Raw genomic sequence first — 18,047 nt, 5'->3', positions numbered from 1 at the left:
CGGTAGGTGGTAACCAGCAGGAGGTTTCCTTGCCCACGTTTGACCTGATGCCATGAGACTTCATGAGGCCCATAGTCAACGTTGAGAACTCCCAAGGCAACGCCCTCCTGAGTGTATACCACTGTGCTACCAGTTCTGGTGGGTCTGTCCTGTCCATGGGACAGGACAGACCCAGGGATGGTGATGGTGAAGTCTGGGACATTATCTATAAGGTATAATTCTGCAAGTATGATTATGTCAGGCTGTTGCTTGACTAATCTGTGGGACAGCTCTCCCAATTTTGACACAGGCCCCCAGATGTTAGTAAGGAGGACTTTGCAGGGTCGACAGGGCTGGGTTTGCTGTTGTCGTTCCCGGTACCTAGGTCGATGCTGGGTGACCCCTCCGGCTTCATTCCTTTTAGAATTTGTAGCAGTTTAATGTAATTGAGCAGCTTACTAGGCTATTTGGGAGAGCATTTAACAGTCAACCACATTGCTACTATACTTCTGGATTTCTTATTATAACTATAATCACTATTATGTTGTAGAAAATGTGGCAGCAAGTTTGTACACAGCAGAGTCACACAAACAGCAATGAGATAAATGACCAAATAACCTGTTTTAGGTGTTGGTTGATCCAATCATGTCTATGACCTACCTTCCAAGTACTGGTAGTATTATACAGTTGAAATCTCAGAACACCATTTGATTAAAAGAAGTGATTCTTGTTTTTATTTTATATTTATGTTCCCTCAATTGTAGATTTCACTTTATGACACAAGTATGCTTCAAAAATGTTTTTCAAATGCCTCTGATTGCTGAATGAATGTATCCGGTAAATACTAAATCATCAAAACACCTACCAGTTGTCAATCTGCATTGCCAAAGTATGGTAATGTGGGGCACCTGGAGCTGTACTCCAGCAAGGGGATGAGGTGAAAGAGAAAAATAGCAAGGAAAAAAGAAAGATGAGATTGTTAATTGTTCTGCAATTAATGTATTGGGGAGATTTCTGCCAGACAAAACTGGGAAGCAGTGCCCTGAGAAACACAGGGAAAAGCTTAACCACTCGTTCCAGCTCTTGATCTCACTAATGCCATGCACAAGAGGCCTACCACTCAGCAGCCAAAACACCTCCCCGTTTCATATAGCAGGCCCCTTTAAGAAGCAAATCAAGGACCTATTGAACCCCCACTGCTATTACCATTTCGGAAGACAACTGGGTGGAGCGTGCACTATGTTTGTTCCATCCAGTTTTACCAAATAGTTAAACTGATAAAGACCAAAAACAGTCCCCCAAATTTTTCAATGGTAATAATGGCAAAATAGTCAACACTTGCCATTATTACTCCTCTGAAACTGACAGCAATTTCCAGAGTCCACACATACATGGTTAAATGCTGAAATCTCAAAGTTAGTGTCAGTGATTATATGCTTCTCCTAGGGTGCCTTGTTGAAGTTGCCCTAGTCTTCAGTCAATTAGAAACCATTGAACTGGCAAGAACTTGCCATTTTATGCTAACAGCCTTGCTATAAAATCCTAGAAAATGTTACATCTTGTTTAATGAGGTGTAATTGGCCATTTAACAGCTTATTAAGTTCATGATTATGAATGAATAACCTCTCTGGCCCTGAAAAACTAAATTTACATTCATGGAATGTTAATTTTTTTCCATGGTAAAAATAATTATACACCTTTATAAAATGATAATTAAAAAAAATCATTTCAGCTTCTTCCAAAATCGTATGTGTATAGACACAGGTTCAAAACCCACCACAGCAGCTGGTGGAATTTAAATTCAATGAATAAAATCTGAAGTTGAAAGCTAGTCTTAGTAATAGTGAGCATGAAATTATCACTGATTGCTGTAAAAGTCCCTCTGGTTCCTTAGTGCCATTTAGGGAAGGAAATATGCCATCCTTACTTGGTCTAGCCTACATGTGACTCCAGACCCACAGCAATGTGGTTGACTCCTAACTGCCCACTGAAATGGCTCTCAGCCACGCAGTTCAAGGGCAATTAGGGATGGGTAACAAATTCTGGCTATGCCAGCAATGCCCACATCCTGTGAAAGAATACAAAAAAAACACTATGATCATGCAGGCACTGAATGGTCTACAGCTAGAATCGCATTCACAAGCAATTACAAATAATATACAAGCAAATTTCGGAAGAACACAGAAGCCTAGCCCCACAGCATTTGATGACTTGGGCACAACTTGCAGGGAGATCTGTGAAGCACTTTCCTATTCACTGTCATTGCCAGTGAAAGAGTTCATCAACTACTAGCTCAGGTAATGGGTACACAATCTGTATGTGTTTCATATCTTCAGAGAGGTCCACCTCCAATGAACCTGTGCACAATTAACTGCATGACTGAAAAAATGCTTCCAAGTACTATGAAGTAAATGCTTGCAAATGGAATAGCAACATCACTGTGATAATTCACTGTATTGATTCAGTGGGGCAGTGGTTCAATTACCCTGTTTAGCTGTTGTTTATTGTGCTGTAGACTGGTGCCCTGCACTGGGAATTAGTTTTAGACAGCCCAAATTAATTTCATTTAGGCCCTTTACAGCTGACAAGGAAAGGAAGCTTCCATTCCGCTACTTAAGGCCAAATTCAGTTAGGTTTCTGAAGTGAAACAACAAGGCTCTAACCAATCGCATCACTTGGCATTTTTTTTATAAAAATGGAATAGCTACTTTAGTGGCCTGACTGGTGACTACTCCACTGGGAGCTCAGAAAGATGGTCACTATCACAAGTAAGTTGGACATCTGAAGATTTATTTCAAGGTGTAATAGATTTTCTGTTGGCAACATATATCATGGAGAATACCACAGCTAGACTGCTGTGTATGAAATATTTGGACTCTTTCCCTAACCTTCCAATTACATGATAAACACTTGGAAGGTCAACAATACTGTTGTGAAACCTCCAGTGTTGTGAAGGCATTAGCCCAGGATTTTCAGTCAGCAACAAAGTGACAGCATTCGCCACTGACCTCAAGGAAAACTACCCACAAAGATCCAACAATTTCCTGTGGTCTTGGATTTCACCTTTCCCAGCACCAATTTCAATCTGGCACCAAAACAAGGGGATCTCTCGGCATCCAGCAATAGTGATGTCATCAAGCAGGGTAAGCAGCCAATCATATTGAAGAGTTCTCATGGACAGCCAACCAGGAAGTAAAAGGTACTGATTATCCTTCGCATTTTATAAAGTTTACAGAGAATGAAATAAAGATTGTGACATTTACATTAGAAGTTGAAATATCATTAACAATCTTAAAATAATTACAGCTGAAAGAAGAGACATGCTGTTGAAGCTTTTTGTCTTCCACTCATCAGGACAGATACAAGAATGCCAAATTTCAAAGGGAGCAGCAATTTATGCCACATCAGAAAAAGGTGCTGATTGGTTAACAAGTTGACTCTTTTTGGTCGAGGCAGTGCCATGGAGAATGCACTAGGGGACTATTATCTCCCAAGCTTTTGTTTAATTTGGAAAAGGCACAATGCCTGCATTGGTTCCTTTTGCCTGCAGAGGACAGATCCCTACATATGAATATATTTAGTTTGTAGCAAGCATAAGTGAGCCACATTGCAAGCCTGACCAATCATCTTAAATTGGTTGTTATTGAAATTCTTTGGACACTCCAGATTATTCAGCAATGGGGTTCCTCACTATGTATTGTGCGCACTCACGAATGGACCTATGGTTGCCACTTTCAAAACTGAAAAGTGCTCAGTCTACCTCAAATTACCCTGGAAGGATAAGGTACCTCAAAAATTTGAGCAACCGGTGAAGCTAGCCACTATGCAGTATTAACATGAGTGGTATTTTCCACCAACAGGATGCTACTGTCAAGCCAAAAGGGTTTTCTTCCCACCATACAAATGAGTAATGTGCTATATGAATTTCAGTGCCCAGTACATAGGACGTGCATCCTGATGACTGGTGGATCATATCAGGCAGTATGACTCTTTGGCTGTTTGCAATAGGCAGAGCAGTGGCCATACTTAATCAGTCTGTGCCTGCAGAACTCATAACATAATGTCTAACATTAGATGTGATTCCGCAATTAGACAGCACTTGCTGAACAATCTCGAGTATGTTAGAATTACACTAACAATCAATTTAAGATTTTCAGTTGTGCTTGCAAAAACTTATGCTTGTGAGAAGCTACATATATTCATGTACAGAGACCTGTCCACTGCAGGAAAAAAGATTGTGTCCAGTCATTGTGCCTTCTTCAAATTAAACAAAAGCCCAGGGGACAATAGCTCTCTGGGACATTCTCCATGCCAATGCCTTGACAAATCAGCACCCTCTTCTTGTGCAATATAACTTGTTGTTCGCTTTGAAATTTGGCATTCTTGCAACTGTCCCAATGAATGCAAGATGAAATGCTTTGGCGGCATGTGTCTTTTTCAACAATACTTAAATTCTGCATTACCAAGTGATTATTTAAAAAAATTATAATAAAATAACTATGGGTTTTGCATCATAGTGGAAAAATTGATGCTGCACAAATATAATATGAGATTTTTAGGGTCAGAGATGCTGTTCAGCAGTAGCTATGGCTTACTATGCCATTAAAAACCCAGTTGCGCCTCAGTAACAAGGCATATCTTTCTTGGGAGTTTTATAGTGAAACTACGTAAGAGGAAAAGTTCTCATTAGTTTAGTGATTTCTAAAATTTACCTTCTACAGGTCCTTAACAGCATGCCCTGAGAATCACTGGCAGCAACTTCTGGATCTCCACATTTTACTACACATGTGCAGACACCAGGAGTTGCTGCAAATTTCACAGTTGTAATAACAGTGAACGCCTACAGTTTTGCCATCATTACAATCTCAAAGTCCAAGCCACTGAATGGATTTATCAAAAAGATTCCTATACCAAGCTTCCCTAAAGTTTAATTTGGTTGCTAACTAGGTGACTGACCAAGGTCCATAATGTAAGACTTCATGAAGGTTAAGATAACGAGATTAATTAAGAAATTAGTTATTAATCAATGTCAAGTTGAAATTTTAAAACCTGAAGTTTGTAAGATGAAGAGGAGAATCTGGATGACAAGCCCTTGGATTAATTTTAAGGCTCTCAGACATTAGGGTAGGAGATAGCATGATTAATATTGATCTTGCAACAACAACAACTTGCATTTTCATAGCACCTTTAATATAATAAAATGTCATTTAGTAGTGCAGAACTTGAGTAGTGCTGAAAAAAGACACATGTCCAAACTTTTTGTCTTGCATTCATCAGGACAGTTCACCAAAGAATACCAAAAGCAAAGGGAACAATAATTTATACTTCATGAGAAGAGAGTGCATATTGGTTGGCAATTGGACTCTGATTGGTAGAGACGTTGCCATGGAGAATGCACCAGTTAACTAATGACTGATAGTTAACTGCCAAGCTTTGTTTAATTTCAAACCAGGCAGGTTGACTCTGATTGGTCTTGTGCATTACCCTGATGAGTGCAAAACGAAAATGATCCGACATAAAAAAATATCCCAAGTGCTTTGGGAAGTGAAATTTGACATTGTGGCAATGTTCGGACAATATTAGGGCAGATGGCCAAAAGTTTGGTTAAAAAGGTAGGTTTCGAGGAACGAGAAGTAGTGAAGTGGAGATTTTAAGGAGGGAACTCCAGAGCTTATGACCTAGGCAGCTGATAGCATGGCCACCAATAGTGGGCAATTAAGATCGGGGATGTAGATGAGGCCAGAATTAGATGAGCGCAGTTATCTCAGAGGATTGTGGGTCTGGAGGAGATTACAGAGAGAGGGAAGGATACAAGGTGTGTGGGATAGCTTATTAAGAATTTAGAATGAAGAGAATAACGGCTCAGAAGAAAATGGCCACAGTAATTTTGATATCATTGAGGCAGAAATAGTTGTGATGGAATTACAGGATTTGCTGAGTAAAGATGGGAGAAGGATCACCTTTAGACTAAAAGCTACTCATTTTATCAATGACCACCTGGGATGTTGTGCTGAAGTAATCTGTGATCTAGGGTACAAATGTGAACTCACAAATTTCATGCCATTTTGATATAATTCTAGCGTGCAATAGGACGAAGTAAAACTTTTGCTGGAAAATGGGAAGAAAACAACTGAACCAGAATTTCTGCTCCAAAGCTGATTCCTCCTCCTCTTGTTTGGTTGCCAACCAATTCCTCCTTTTTGACACTTGCCGCGACCCACCCGCCTAGCTCAAGTATGCTCATTTACAAATATTGTTATGTGGGCCAGTGGCACTCTGCCTTAGTTTCCTGCTTATGTACTCACAATACACTTGGGTTAAGGGCAGCAGAGAATTGTAATTCACAGCTGTGTTGACAATCAACTGGAACAGATGGGTGTGTGAAGTTTGTAAGTCTGAAGAGTGTTGCGAATTTCAGTAGCAATTTTAGAAGCTGAGAAAGATATTTTGGAGCACTTTTTTTTTTGGCATTCTACCTAAACAGACCCGGACTTGCTTCTGGCTGTGTGATAACTTTGAGAAATTTTCATCAGCCCCCATTCACAGTGTGAAGTTCTCAGGAACAATGATGGTATTCCCCATGGGCATATCCTTGTATGCTATTATCATGGAGGAGGAGGAGGACAGAATGAAGTAAAGCCATGAAGCATTTAAGAAAGATGACCCAACAAAAATTATCCCTATAGAATATAGAGGCAGCACAAGTCATAAGAGGACCTGAATGAGAAGACATGTTTAAGAAAAGTGTGCTTCATCAGTGAGGCAATTGGGCATCTCTGCCACCTATCTCCTAAAGACCTGCCGTGTGGATGTTTCTAGCTATGATTGGATGGTAAGCATGGAAGCAAGTGAGGACAGTCCCATTGAGCTGGTCAATAGTGCACTCCCTCAGCTTTCCAATGGAGTGTCAGCTGTTATGCTAAAGTCTATGGAACAGGAGATTTATCTTCTGACTCAGAGATGTGAATGCTACCACTGAGCTGAATGTTTGTGGCACCCCATCCACAAACATTCACTCCTTCCATGGTGGCTGCAGTGTGTACCACCTACAAGGTGCACTGCAGGAACTCACCAAGCCTCCTTAGACAGCACCTTCCAAACACTTGACCAGAAGAACAAGGGCAGCAGACATATGGGAACACCGCCACCTGGAAGTTACTCGCCAAGCTACACACCATCCTGACTTGGAAAGATATCACTGCCCCTTCACTATCGCTGGGTCAAATCCTGTAAATCTCTCCCTAACAACATTGTGGGTGTACCTACACCACATGGACTGCAGCAGTTCAAGAAGGCTGCTCACCACCACCTTCTCAAGGGCAATTAGGGATGGGCAATAAATGTTGGCCTAGCCAGCAGTGCCCACATCCCATGAGCTGAGAGTGACTGCCTTTGACATCAAGGCCGAATTTCACCAAGTGCTGCATCAAGGAGCCCTAGCAAAACTGGAGTCAATGGGAATCAGGAGGAAAGCTCTCGCTGGTTGGAGTCATACCCAGCACAAAGGAAGTTGGTTGTGATTGTCGGAGGTCAGTCATCTCAGCTGAAGGACATCACTGCAGCAGTTCCTCGGGGTAGTGTCCTCGGCAAACCACCTTCAGCTGCTTCATCAGTGACCATCGTTCCATCATAAGGTCAGAAGTGGGGATGTTCGCTGATGATTGCACATCTCCTCAGATACTGAAGCAGTCCATGCCCAATGTAGCAAGACCTGGACAATATCCAGGCTTGGGCTGACAAGTGGCAAGTAACATTCGTGCCATACAAGTGTCAGGCAATGACCATCTCCAACAAGAGAGCATCTAACCATCACCCTTTGACATTCAATGACATTACCATCACTGAACCATCACCATTATCAACATCCTGGGGGTTACCATTGGCCAGAAACTGAACTGGACCAGCCGTATAAATACTGTGGCTTCAAGAGCAGGTCAGAGGCTAGGAATTGTGCGACGGGTAACTCACCTCCTGACTCCCTAGAGCCTGTCCACCATCTACAAGGCACAAGCCAGGAGTGTGTTGGAATACTCCCCACTTGCCTGGGTGAGTGCAGCTCCCACAACACTCAAGAAGCTTGACACTATCCAGGACAAAGCAACCCACTTGATTGGCACCACATGCACAAACATTCACTCCCTCCACCACTGATGCACAATAACAGTAGCGTGTACCTTCTACAAGATGCACTGCAGGAATTCACCAAGGCTCCTTAGACAGCACCTTCCAAACCCATGACCACTACCTTCTAGAAGAACAAGGGAAGCTGATTGATGGGAACCTGAAAATTCCCCTCCAAGCCACTCACCATCCTAACCTCGAAATATATTGCCATTCCTTCACTGTCACTGGGTCAAAATCCTGGAACTCCCTTCCTAACAGCATTGTGGGTGTACCTACACCACATGGACTGCAGTGGTTCAAGAAGGTAGCTCACCACCACCTTCTCACGGGCAACTAGGGATGAGCAATGAATGCTGGCACAGCCAGCGAAGCCCACATTTCATGAATGAATTAAAAAAATAAGAAAAATAAAGCTGGCATATAATTGAATGGTTACATGAATAAACATATCGGCAGCAAATTAGTGCATCCTCCCATTTTTGATTCCAACCTCCATGAACAACAAATCAGGATGCAGGTGCATGTTCAATTTTACTATAACCAAGTCCAAAGTGGACACAAGTCAGCCTGATCTTTCTTAACACAATGCTTTCCGTGGTGTCTAAATGTGTCTTTCTTTAACCTGTCCTACTATGTATCCTAGGCCGGAATTTTGACATTGGGGGTCATGGCGGGTGTGAGTGGACAATATGGTAAGAAGGCCAAAAATCGGTTTTACTGCTGCCATGAAATCAATTGTCCAATCCGCCCATCAATGGCCTTTCCTGCCATCCAACGTTGGGGATCTAATCTCAATGCATTTGCCTCTCATCATCTTGCCTGCCTGCTAGGACCATTCCCCCATGCTGGATCATCTGGGCACGTTGGCATGATTGCACACCGGCACGTTTCACAACTGAACATAAACAACGTGCACCTGGCGAGCTGCACTTCACTCGGGACTTTGAGATTTGTTTGCCTACCTTGCTTCAGGTAGCACTCACGGTCATCAGTGCCAGGCTTCACAGGCAGCACCACAGCACTTTTAGGGGTCTCACGGGCAGGTGCCTACTTACCAGACCAGCCATAAGGTAGGGGTGGCTTTTCAATGGCTGCAGGGCTAGGGTTTGCTTGGGGGATTGGGAGAAGTGGCTTCAGGAAAGGGGAGCGGCTGCAGAGCAAGGGCTCTACTGGGGAAGCGGGTGTCCCGGGATGTGTATGGGAACACATGTTGATCTGTGCAAGCAGCCTCAAGACGATGAGGGCTGAGAACGCAGTCTCCAGAGGAGATGAGGCCAGATGGAGATGTGAGGGTGTGTGTGGGAGAGTGAGTGGTAATGTCCCTTGAACTGGCAATGAGTGAGATGCCGGTGAATGTCTAATGACCTTGTGAGTGTGTGGGTTTAGAGTGATGAGATTGTTGCCTTATCCTGGCAGCATGGATCATTCGTCATCTTCCTGCACTGGATGGCCAACTCTTCTGTGCAGCGTTGGCACTGACCACCATTGGCACCACCTCCCAAGCTGGAATGGTGACACTGATGGGCCTCCTGCAGCCAGAGTGGGGGTAGACGACATCAGGCAGCCCTCCATGGTGTCCAAAAGGCCTTCCAGGGACGCATCATGAAAACGGTGGGCTGCACTCTTCTTACCTTTCAGGGCCATGTCTTCTGTGCAGCAGTCCTGGGCTGCAAGCATTGAGAGCTGTGCGTGCCACTGCAGTTCAAATATGGCACCCAGCGTGAGGAAGCGGCGAGGTGAAGGTATGGTGTGCAAATCAGAGGAAGCCCACCAGTGAAACAGCATGTTTCCTGTGACTGCATAAATAATGAGACGGGAAGGAGACGATACACCTCGAAAACCCGCCATTGCGGCCGGTGGGTAAAACCTTGCTCTACATGCCGACTACTGCACTTAGTGCAATTCTGGGACAATTCCGCCCCGAGGTACAACCTTAGGGCCAGTGTAATGAAAGGTGGTTAACTGCTCACGTTTTATTAAAGGGTCATTAGACTGACATATCCCTCCTCTCCTGTCAACTTGCTTGGGGCTGCATCTTTGTAAAGGACTCAATCTGGTGTAGCCTCCAAAGTTTGAGTATAAAAGCTGGGAAGTCATGGTGCAGCTGTATAGAACCTTGGTTAGGCCACACTTGGAATATTGCGTGCAATTCTGGTCGCCACATTACCAGAAGGATATGGAGGCATTGGAGAGGGTGCAGAGGAGGTTTACCAGGGTGCTGCCTGGCCTGGAGGTTATTAGCTATGAGGAGAGGTTGGAGAAACTCGGATTGTTCTCATTAGAGCGACGGAGACTGAGGGGCGACTTGATAGAAGTTTACAAAATTATGAGTGGCATGGACAGAGTAGATAGTCAGAAGCTTTTTCCCAGGGTGGAAGAGTCAATTACTAGGGGACATAGATTTAAGGTGAGAGGAAAAAACTTTAGAGGAGATGTGCGGGGCAAGCTTTTTACACAGAGGGTAGTGAGTGTCTGGAATTCGCTGCCAGAGGAGGTGGTGGAAGCAGGTACGGTAGTGGTGTTTAAGAGGCAGCTTGACAGATACATGAATAGGATGGGAATAGAGGGATACAGACTCTGGAAGTGCAAAATGTTTTAGTTTGACAGGCAATATGATCGGCACAGGCTTGGAGCACTGAAGGGCCTGTTCCTGTGCTGTACTTTTCTTTGTTCTTTGTTCTTTGTTTATTTGTTGAGATGGTCTGAGGGGAAGGATCAGAGGCCTGCACGTCCTACTATCATGAGAGATGACATTATCAATCAAGTAGGTTCCAACCATCATCTTTCCACTGGGCCTAGTTCTGTAATGAATGGAATGACAGCTATCAGAGTTGGAAAGTGCTGACAGACAGCGACATGTATTACAGCTGCCATGATCTCAAAGCTGGCATGCAGGTTGCTGTCTGCTCTCTCCCCTGCTGCCACCAGTGCTTCAGTCTGTGTTTCCATGGAGATGCAGGTACAAACTGGTCCTGGCCACTTCTAAAACTACCATACACTCTATTGATGACTGCAACAAAGACATTTTCCTTGATATTGTTTCAAATAACACTACAGTGACAAGAGTTACACGTGTAAATTGCCACACATCTGTAGCTTGATGTCAGAGCTGTACATAGGTAGTTGTTCCTTGAAAAGCCTTCCTACCATACAAGTGCACGAGTTCTGGGTCTCACAACTCCAAGTCATATGCAATAGTCTCCTCAGCCTCTGCACATCCTCATCCACAACTCCCTTTTCCAACTCCCTCAAGCTCTGTGAATCACCCAGCCCCACATTGTTACTAAAAGGAATTCTTTCTGGGCAAAGGTGTTGAGCTGGTGTATGGGAGTAAAGAAGCAAATGGCACAGGGGTCAGGTTTGATGGGGTTAGGGTGAAGGACATGGGGTGAGGGGGACAGGTCCATGCAGGAACTCATGGATGGGCTTGGGTCCAAATTCATCTCACTCAGGACCGTCCTCCTTTCCTTATCATCATCTTACTTCACAGGTGTCTCTATTTGTATTCATCATCATTATCATCTTCCTCCTTCTGTACCAATCAACCCCACATCCAACTGGTCTGGTAGACATATCGGAAAAGAAGATTCAAGGCAGGAACCATTGAATATTACCCCCTTGGGATTAAGGAGACCAGAGACTAGATAGGAAGCTTGAGGCTGTATGATGTTACATAGATATACTACCATGATGCTTTAGGTGTTCAGTCACTAAACTGGCACCAACATTATTGCTGGAACCTTGACATCTCCCACAGCAAAAACAATGTATCTCCCTATGAACTCCATGTCTTTTTCCATGTAGACTGTGAGGTGGATGAAGTTGGGAATGTGTCCCTCTGGTGGCCTGCTTTTCACAAGTTTTATATATCATTTTCATCTGCAACTGGATTGAGCAAGTTAGATGAAGGTTAGCAATTGAGGAATGTGTGCCAAATGGCACAAGACAGCTGATGTATGAGATATGGTAATATTACCCTGTTAAAGGGAGGAAAGGGTTTTAGGTTTGTACACAATAGTAATTGCTATTAAGAGAAATCAGTGGCCTTACTGTCAGATCCTGAGTTAATATCTCTAATAACCAGAATGCATTGTGCAATGACCTCAGATGAAGAGAACATGATGAGTTGAGGTGGAGATTGAAATCAGCAAGGATGAGAAGCCATTCAGGACTGCAGAGCCTGAGGAAGGGAATCGGTGAAAATATCTCAGTGAGAAACACAGCATTGTATTTAGGTGGGGAGAAGATTTTGAGGATTTTAAATTAGAAGTGAGAGGGGTGGAACAGGGTGAGATGCTTGAAGGAAGGAGAGTAGGAGGACAGACCAGCATTTGATTTAGCGATAACAGCCAAGCTGTCACCACAGTGGTTTGGCTGAGGTAAATGGTGGAAGTTATAGCCAGGAGGAGACGCTTCATTAAGGGACAAGTCATCATTACCCATCAACCATGTTTTATGGCCATGAGGTCAGTGAAACCATCCATAATAAGCTCATGGATAGCAAGGGCCTTGGTCACAAGTGAACAGACATTCTTGAGGGAGATGCGAAGAGGGGTGGTGATAGCCAATCTGTTAGCAGAGTCAATAGGGTTAACATTGGGATGAATGAATGATTGGAAAACTTAACCCTCAATGGGTGTGCTGAGTGGAAGAGTCGGGGAGACAGTAAAAAGGAATAGTTGGGGTTGTGCTCATTAGGATGCAGAGATGATCATCTTGATGGGCCCTTCAGAGGCTTCCAAGAGAGGTACACAGGGAAGCTGTAGGCTTACCTAAGGATGAGTCAAGCTCAGGATGGGGGCAGGAGAGTAAAAAGATTGAGGAGTGCTGAAGGGTTGGGTTATGGATTTGGAAAGGCAGAGTGCCCAGAGGGAAGAAATGAAAGGAGGCCTGATGATAGGAGAGAAGGGCTTAGGAAGCATAAAGATTATAGGAAAAAAGGGGCGAAAAAGAGGAAATAGAAATGATGGACTTGGGCCCAGGGCAGCAGCCAAAATACAAATGTGAAGGGACACAGGGAACCTCAAATTACAAAGACCTGGTTACATAGCAAGATTTGTATTAATATATTGTGGTAATAATCAGGGAAGAGAAAGGAAACAACAGGAGGGAGTCCAGACTTGAAGTCAGAGGTCCAATGGTGGGATAAAATTGGCATAGGTAGGGTGGAATCCAGTATATAAATACAAATTGCTGGTGTTGTTGTCAGAGACCTTCCAGATCTAGTGAAATATATGTTTGTGATTGTTCCAGAGAGTAAATAGAGGCTTTCTTGCCTGTTGCAGGTAGAGAAATAAACACCACAGTTACTTAAATTAACAACCTGCATATAATATGCGGAATAACTCTTTGCTGTCTACCTGATTATAGTGTGGCTTTTTATAGCACTTCAATCTTTTCTTATTTAATTCTTCCCTGCTTCCTCAAATTTCTGCAATGACACTGAGATGGGTAGACTCTCCAGTCAGTTTTATGCTAACTCTCCAGAGGTTGAAAAAAGATGCAGGAGGAGCACCCACTTAATACAGATGAAGGCTTCAAGTGAATGAGAATTTGAGGGCAGGGACATCCTAATTCTATTTCCTAGTGCACACCACATCCATTCTTAATTACGCTCGTGTGAACTGGCTGACCATGGTAATTAGGCAATGCGTAATAGGTAAGTGTGCAGAAGTTTATTTGAAAGGTAAAATAATGGGAACACAAGTGTATTTCAGCCATTTCTTCACCATTTTTTGGGGGGTTTATTATGCTGGAACTTAGGTTCTCACTGGCATTCACAACATTTTGCAATTACCTTCAACATCATTACTGCCAAATCCATTTACTGAAAGGAACCTCACTAAATTAAGATATTTGAAAGGGTAAAGGGAAGAATGGAGAAATGTTATGTGGTTTAAATAGGACAACAGATGGTCTGTGCCCACCTGTCAGTTCCCACAAACCTGCAACTGTAGGCAGAAGTGAAAATATGTAGCTTTGGCACTGATTAGTGCATGATTGGGCACATATTCTCAGTGATATTAACAAGGTATATTAATGATTGCCTATTCATAGCAACAATAACCTGAAGTTATATAGCACATTTTAACATAGAAAAACATCTATATTGAAGGGTGTTATATAAATTCATACGTTGCTTCATAGAGGTATAGTGGTAAAATGGACACTAAGCCAAAGATGGAGATATTAGGAAGGTGATCAAAATGTTGGCCAGCAGTGGTTTTTAAAGAGGGGTTTGAAGGAAGAGAAGGAGGTGATTATCGGAGGACTTTAGAGAAGGAATTCCAGAATATATGGCGGGAGGCTTAAGGCATAGGTGTCAATGGTGAGACAAAAAGAGGAGTTGTGCAAAAGGCTGGAGTTAGCGGTTTGGAGAGTTTAAGGGTCGGTGGGCAGAGGTGTAGAGCTAGAGGTGATTACTGAACTAGGGAGGGATGGTGCCATGGACAGATTTCAACATGAAGATGAGAATTTTTGACTTGAGATTTTGAGAAACTAAAGGCAATGTAGGTCAGCAAGGACAGAGGTGATGGCTGAAAGAAGAAAGAAAGGCAAAAAAAGGCTTACATCTATATAGTACTTTTCACAACCACAGGCTGTGCCAAAGCGCATTATAGCAATGAAACACTGTTAAAACGCACTCACTGTTGTAATGTAGGAAATGAATTAGACTTATTGCAAATAGGGTACAGACAGAAAATTCACAGATTGACTGGAGTGTAGAGGATAGGGGGCAAGCCAGGAGAGAATTGGAATAATTGAACTTGGAGATGAAAATGACATGAAAGAAAGTTTTGTGGTGTATTGATCTGAGGTGGGGTGCAAGTAGGGAATGTTACAGAGCTGGGAATCGGTGGTCTTTATAAGGAAGAGCATATGGGATCAGAAGCTCTGCGTAAGGTTAACTATGATGTTGAGGTGTTGAACAGTCTAGATCAACCAGAAGCTATGACTATTGAGCAGGCTGGAGTTTCTTGAAATTTGAGGAGGCATTCAATATGATGGCATTAATCTTCCCAATGTTCAGCTGGAGGAAAATGTGTGTCAACCAAGACAGATAGCAAAGAGGCAGAGGAGGTGTTGAGAGAGAGGGAGAGATGGTGCAAAGGCAGATGTCATTTGTTGACTCCATTGCTGTAGATGATGTTTTCAAGGGGCAGCATACACATGAGGAAGAGGAGGGGTCAACACAGGAAGGAACCCAAGGGAGGTTCCTAAATGATGATGTAGTGCTGGGAGGAGATGGCATAGGTAGAGTTGCTCTGGCTGTAATTAGACCGATAAGCGTTGATAAGCCAAGGTCCAACCAAAAATAGGAGCTGGAAAAAAGAGGAAAGGTGTTAAAGGAAAATGGTATGTTTAACAATTTTGAAGGTTGCAGAGCGGTTGAAGAGAATGAGGATGGATCATGTACCATGATTACTGTCAAAATGATTGTAACTTTGGTCATGGGTCATTTCAATGGCATGAGAAAGAAAGAAATATAATGGATAGATTTCATCAAAGGATTTGGAGGTAACGTGCAAGAAACTTGAAGAGAAAAGAAAGGTCAGAGCTAAAGTAATTATTTGCAAGGATAAGTGGGGCTAAAGGTGGATATTTGGAAAAGTGAGATGACAGTAATTTTGAAAAGAGGAGGGGGCAGTGCTTGTTGAAAAAGATGCATTTGCAACATCATTTAGCAAAGGAGCCATGAAGGAAGCTAAGGTGGTTAACATTCTGGTGGCAATAAGGTTGCAGGAGCAGGAAATGGCTCTCCTGCATGAAATAAGCTCATTCGAGGCACGGAAGGCTGATGGGAAAGAAATTAGAGATAGATGGGTGTTCAGGGTTAGGATAAGGGACTCCGTGGTTTGGTTGGCAAAGGGAAAAGATGAGAAGCAGCAGAGTCAACTGAATGGATGGAAGGTACATTAAGGATAAAGACATCTATGAGCTTCTCTGTCTTACTGTTGAAATGAGAGTAAAGAGACAAGGTAGATGGATTTATAGAAGCAGTTGGTAGGGTAGAAAAGATGCTAGAAGTTATCTTTGTTGCCCATTATGATTCTAGAGTAGTGGTTGATTTTGGTAAACACTGAGGCCTGGTAGAGCTTTATATGGTCTGGCCACAACTGGTGATGGATAGTGTCACGATGATATGACTTGTGCATTAGTGATAACTCTGTAGTTTCACTGGCTTACCAAACATATACTGAACTGGTTAAAAAGGACGTTTTAAAGACACTGACTAAAGGTGGCTGCCACAATTCACCTAATGTCTGGTATTGCACTTTACCAGTTTCTGGAAAGTTCCGATATGGAATTACAATTCAAACTTTGAAATTTGAACCACGACAGAGCAAAGTGTTTTAAAAAGGCCACCCTCCAAAGTGAAGGTGAAATACAAACAAACCTTCAGACCCATTGAAACTCATCACTAGACATTAAAATGCTAAGTGATGGACATTGAAACAATGGCTGCCTCAGACAGACCCAGCCAAAACCTCTTGGAAACGCACAATGGGGGAAGTATAACCCACCAGGCCACCGTCACTGAGGAGAGATTGCAAGTGACACAGGTGGTGTCAAGAAAGCTTTCAGCAGAAGAAACAGGTTGAAAAGCTGTGCTTTCTCCTTCTCTCTCTTTTGGACCAAGTGTATTAACCGGTTTGAGAAGTCAACTATCAGAAACCTACCAGTGAACCAAGATCTCATAATATTTGCAACATCTTCTACATCTGACCCCATCCACGAAACCAGCTAAACCAAATTGGCTGCCACACCTCAAGGACAAGCAAGGGACACTTAACCATATATTCTTCTCACTTTTTTATTAGACTCTAACTTCCATTATTCCTGACACCTGTGTGTGTGAGACATTGTGTTTTTATTATTTTTTTCTCGAGTTTAGTGGTTAATAAATTTGCTATTACTTTGACTCACAAAAGCCTTGTTTGATTAGCTCCTTATTACTCACTGCTTAAATAGTTTGGATTCGGAAAAGGCATATCCTTGTGAGGAACAAACTTAAACCTTTGTTGGACCAGCTGAGAAGGTTGAATAGAGGGGAGCCTACTCACACCTTCTCACCTAGCCACAACAATAGCTAAATGAATCGATTGACAGGTATGTTTAAGTTTGTGTTCCTAGGGCTTGAAAGAGCGAGGTTGCGGGTATACCACATAATGACTGTGAAGGGAAATAATAAAGGCTTTACTGAAACAAAGGCATCATGTGCAAAATTTATGGAGTGGTTGAGCAAATCAACAGCTACTTTGTTGTGGAATGGAGGACAAAGGCTCAGAATTGAGTTGGAAGTGTAGTTGTGAGTAACTTTGGGGAGTTTTTATTGTAATATGCTATGATTCTTTGAAGGAAATCAAATTACAAAATGTCATGATTTTGATGGAACTACATTAAAAAAGACATGCTGTGGTCATCAGAGCCAAGGGTTCAAATAGATTATGGAGAAATATGATACTCCAGTTGAAATTGCAGAAGGGTATAATTTGCGATTTTGACCATGGTGGTCTTGAATCTCTAAGCATAGTGAATACTAGACGAAAGGAACTTCAACTGGCAGGTTTGAGGGAGAAATGGACTTGGCTCTGTAGCGCGTTCAAAGACCTTAAAGGGAAACAGGAGCTTAGAGAATGGGCAATAATTGAGCTTAATGGATGTGTTAAGATGTTTTTTAAAGAATGGGACAACATTAGTAGTTTTGAAAAGAAGGGGGCAGCAACTCACCAAAGGAATCAATTAACAATCCCAACAAGCAAGGGGGCAGGAGTATCCCATCCAGAAAAAGTGCTGTATTGACTATTGCTGAAAAGAAAGACATGTTGCTGAGGCTTTTTGACTTGTACACATCAAGATAAATGCAAGTATGTCAAATTTCAAATGATCATAACAATTTGTATTGCAAGAGGCAAGAATGCTGATTGGCTGGTAAGTCAACT

Source organism: Cetorhinus maximus, chromosome 22, assembly GCF_964194155.1.
Source record: "Cetorhinus maximus chromosome 22, sCetMax3.hap1.1, whole genome shotgun sequence".
Taxonomy (NCBI): domain Eukaryota; kingdom Metazoa; phylum Chordata; class Chondrichthyes; order Lamniformes; family Cetorhinidae; genus Cetorhinus; species Cetorhinus maximus.
The sequence above is the reverse complement of the archived record's forward strand: the minus strand, read 5'-3'. Positions refer to the sequence as shown.